This window comes from Humulus lupulus, chromosome 8 (genome assembly GCF_963169125.1).
Source record: "Humulus lupulus chromosome 8, drHumLupu1.1, whole genome shotgun sequence".
In the NCBI taxonomy this organism is placed as follows: domain Eukaryota; kingdom Viridiplantae; phylum Streptophyta; class Magnoliopsida; order Rosales; family Cannabaceae; genus Humulus; species Humulus lupulus.
Window position 1 is genome coordinate 74,621,846 of NC_084800.1, and position 4,624 is coordinate 74,626,469.

The 4,624-nt window shown below is 34.3% G+C and overlaps 1 long non-coding RNA gene across 1 annotated transcript; it reads left to right on the plus strand.

Moving 5' to 3' along the window:
* The first annotated feature begins 1,643 nt into the window (after positions 1 to 1,643).
* Positions 1,644 to 3,960, plus strand: LOC133797819 (uncharacterized). Its single transcript, XR_009875708.1, has 2 exons — positions 1,644 to 2,270; positions 3,714 to 3,960. It is a non-coding gene; the product is annotated as an uncharacterized LOC133797819 (long non-coding RNA).
* The last annotated feature ends 664 nt before the right edge of the window (positions 3,961 to 4,624 follow it).

Sequence of the window (4,624 nt, forward strand, 5' to 3'; positions counted from 1 at the left end):
AATACTGTGTCTTATTTACTTTTGTCATTACGTTCTTCCTCATACATTCATTTATATCAAGCATATTCTGACTCCGTGTCAGTTGGCCAAATCTTGGGTCAACAGTTTATTTAGGTAAGAAAAAATAGGAAAGAGTGAATTGATATTTGAGTGAAAAGAAAAAAAAACATTGGGAAGAAAAAATATGATTTTTGGCCTTTTGTGGTTTTGACTATTTCAGAAAAAAAAAGAATAGTTTTTTTTTCTTTTCAGGTGGCCCAACTGGGCAGGAATGGATCTCGGATTGGGCTGGGAGACTGGGCTTCAAACGGGCTGGTCAACAGGCAGGTGGGCCTCGGGTGCAGCTGGGTGTTGTGGCTAAAAGGTGATTCGGTTGGCTGGGGGAAAAGGCAGCAAAGGAGCTCTCGGTTGGCTGGGGATGCTTGATTGATGCAGCTGGACGAGCTGAGTGGAGGCACGGGCTGGGCTGGGAGAGAGGCTTCTGTGGACCCGTGAAAATGGCACTTTTAGCTATTTTCTTTTCAGATTTGCCACTTTTTTCCTTTCTTATCTTTATTTTTCAAGAGTATAAATTCCCTACAAAATAAATATAAAATAAATCATAATACAATATTTTCAACTATAAAATAAATCAATTTAATTATTTGAAAATATTAATTATAACTTAATTTATATTTTACATTTAAGTTCAATAATACAACATTTTTTTACCACTAACTTAACAATAATAATTCAAATAATTAACTACAACATTTTACAACAAAATAACTATAAAAACACACAAAAGTATATAAAATCATGATAAGATTAATAAATTCAAAATTACTTAAAAACTTAATAAATTACTTAAAAACTCAAGAATTAAGCAACCATTAGCACATAAAAAGCGGTAAAATAACTCTATTTTGTAAAGTTATCAATAATTTATTTCCTCAAAGTCAAGCATCTTTGTAAATATCTAGATTAGTTTTGACCAAAATTATAAAGGTTTTTGTAGGGGTGGCAAAACGAGTTTCAACACAACAACACGACTAAAAAATGACACGATTTCTTAGGATCAGGGTTGAGAAAATTAAGCATGGGTCAAAAATGGATCAAACCTGTTTGACACTATTTTTTTTTGGGTCAGGTTAGGGTCAACCTGTGCGATACGAAACTAACATGAATTGACCAGTTTATATTTAGTATATCATTAAAATTATTAATTTATAGTTAAAATATTATTTATTTTCTATAAAAGTTAAATCTAGAATAGAAATAAAATTCCTTCAAAATATATAGTATAACTTATCTATACTTGATAATTAATTGATATTATTTTTTTTGTTTATTGTGTTAATATTTTGTTAATCAATTTTGTTTATTAGAAACTTTATATATATTTATGTAGTATATTAGTCAAATGAGTGCAACATATTGATGCAATAAAAATGTAATATAAATTAAATATGTGATGCTAATCACGTCGATCAACAAATAGTGTAAGATGGATTTGCTCAACATGTAAACACGACGAGTCGACAAGAGAACACGACGAGTTGGTTTAGGTTCGAGATTTATTGACATGAAATATAAAGAATCAACTTAAGATTGACCAATTATACACACTAACCTATTATGACACCACATGAAAACCACACCACTATATGAATTGTCACTCTAGGTTTTTGGATAGAAGAGTAGCAATATAGTTGCATTACATGTAAATATTAATAATTTTTTCTAGGGAAGTAAATATTAATAAGTTAAATAATAGTAAAAAAAAAAGAAGAAGAACAAAGTAAAGAAGTGAAATAACGAACCCTACAAACTCTTTTGTCTTTTGTACGGTAACAAAGCAAAACATCCATCGGTGAAGCAGTGAGATTGGAAAGGAGTAGCGAAAACTGAAAGCAATGTCGGATTCTCGTGAAGTGGGGAAGGAGAACGCTAACTTCCGGGACAACCACCGCCGGATTCTTGCGGCGCAGTACGAGCTGCGGCGGAGGCTCTACAAAGCCATCTCCAACGATCCCAGCCTTCCCGATGAGGTCCGTGAGGAGAATCGCTACAAGCTCGCTAAGCTTCCCAGAAACAGCTCCTTCACTCGAATCAGAAACCGCTGCGTCTTCACAGGTCGCGCTCGCGGTGTCTACGCGGCCTTCCGCATGTCTCGTCTCGTTTTTCGTGAGTTGGCCTCCAAGGGCATGTTGAATGGGATCAAGAAGGCCTCCTGGTAGATTAGCTGTCTATGGCGCCCGCGCCCAAACAGGATTTCATCTCCTTTGCCGGTATTTTTTTAAATTCTTTTATATTTTATTTGAGTAATGAATTGGACAGGGTTTATTGTAAATTGGGCAGGGCTTTGATTGTGATTTTAGAAAGTAATTCTTGCGAACGCTAGGGTTTAAAGGGAAGAAACTAGGGTTTAGAAAGAAATTGATAATTTTTTTAGGTATAATAGGGAAAGCTGGTGCTGGTAATTTAGTCTAGTAGGGATCGAAGAATCAAAAAAATTACTGCATTTGCTTTGGCGAAGTGGTTTTTTGAAGTAGTTGGGATAAACTCCTTTATTAAGCATACCATTATGGATATTGGGATTCCTTTTGATTACAAGATAATTGATTTGTTGAACTATGCTTGAAACTACTTCATGAATCGGTTTTGTGTATGAAGCAAATTCTGGCTTGTTGCCAGCTTTGAAATGATGATGGATACTCTAATCCCCTGTATGTGATCATTTGTTGGATATGCTACTTGAATATTTGAAATTGATTAGATTTGATTTTTTGTTTCAAAGAGCTTGTATATGTATAATTAGAGGTAATATATGCCTCTTGAACTGGATTTCACATCTGCTATATGCCGAGCTAGGTTCCATATGTTTTGGCTAAGAAAAAGAATGCTAAAAGCACGCCTTAATTGTAGTCCGTGAAAGATACAGGCAATTGTATTTGCTGTAGTTTTCAGTAGTAACATATTTTAGATGAGTAGTGAGGAGTTAATCTTTTATCTGATATATATTTTTGCTAAAAATCCTTTGCCTGAAGATGTTATCTTTGTGCACTCTAGCAGACAATTTTAGGGTTTAGTATCACATAACAAATAATCAATCTAGACTATTGTAGACATAAAATTCGAGTATTTTTTTAGAAATGGTAGAAGTGGGATCACTGAAACATTGACATTAATGCAAATATGCATTTATTAGTGTAAGCAAGCAGGGCAATAAGGGTTGTGAAGTGTGAAAGAGCATTTTTATTCAACAATACTAGTGCTGTCACAACTCATCAATTCTACACAAGTCTCATTGCCACGTAGCAAAATGTAGGACTAGTGTTCACTTTGCAATGGTTTATGTATGTTGAATACAAGCTTAGAGCAGAGTGTAGGAGTACTTCTGTTCTTTGTAGCACTGTGTTTTTCCTGTGTCTTTCCAAGCATTAGTTGTTGCATTTCTTGGTTTCCACATATTAGTTATTGCATTACATGGTTGTTTCACGCTGCTTTAGCTGTCAGGCTTGTTACTTGTGGTTTGGTCTTTGATTCGCTATTGTGTCTTTCTACTTCAGCATACTTTCTCGCATTATAATTCTCATGAAGTTGTAAATTCTTAAAACAAACTTTACATTTTTTCTTTGTTAATGAGTTCCTACTTTTGTTAGATGAGATTAACCTTATTAGATTATACAAGCATGATCTGATTGTAACTTTGGGCCCGTCTTCCCTTGCAGATGATACTCTTATTACAACGAACAATTCTTGTGATAAATTTTGGTCAGAATTCTTCTTCTCAAATGAAAACAGAATGGAAACACCTTTTTAATCATTGCGGTGTTCAGCTATGAATAACCCATCTTATTTAAAAATTTTGGAATAATTAATTTCACTGCCGTTTGTTGTAGTTAGGAGATATTTTTCATTGGGCTACTTCTTATTTATTGCATAATACAAGGTAAACAAACCATTTCACAGTGAACAGGTATTGGCGTTCGATGATGGGATAGCTTAAAATGAGTTTTTGTTCACTAGCACCAATATAATTATCTGCTTGTCAACTTGGCATGATAATTTTTCTCGTTAAATTATTGGTAGTACAGTCGGCAACATCTTCTACAATATTTTTATTTTTCTGGAGGGGAAATGGATTCTCATTAATTGATTAAAAGGGAACAAAGTCCTACAATCAGGCTAAACTCAAAAAAGCAACAACAAATTGCAACAGATCTCACACATAACTATCCCTACTACAATTACAAAAAACAACATAATAAACAGATCTAGATTCCTGAATAGATGTGACCAACAATGAGATGCCTCTTAAAGATAAGACTATCAAGTGATGGTACCTATTCCCTAATTGACAACCACCAAAAGTTCAGACCTAGAACAAATTTAAAAAGAGAAAAAACCTAACCAAACTTGGCTAAAGCCAAGGTAACCTAACCAAAACTGGCCAAAGCCATTATTCTAAAGGAATAACAAAAAGAAACAGAAGAAAAAAACAGATTCACATCAACTAAAAAGCCTCGGAACTAAGGAATTAAAAAAAGGGCCAATGATCCACTCCCCACTACTTATGGGCGTCGACGAGGATAAGAGACACAGTCGCACATCCTCCATGAAGAAGTTTGTCGTCCAACGA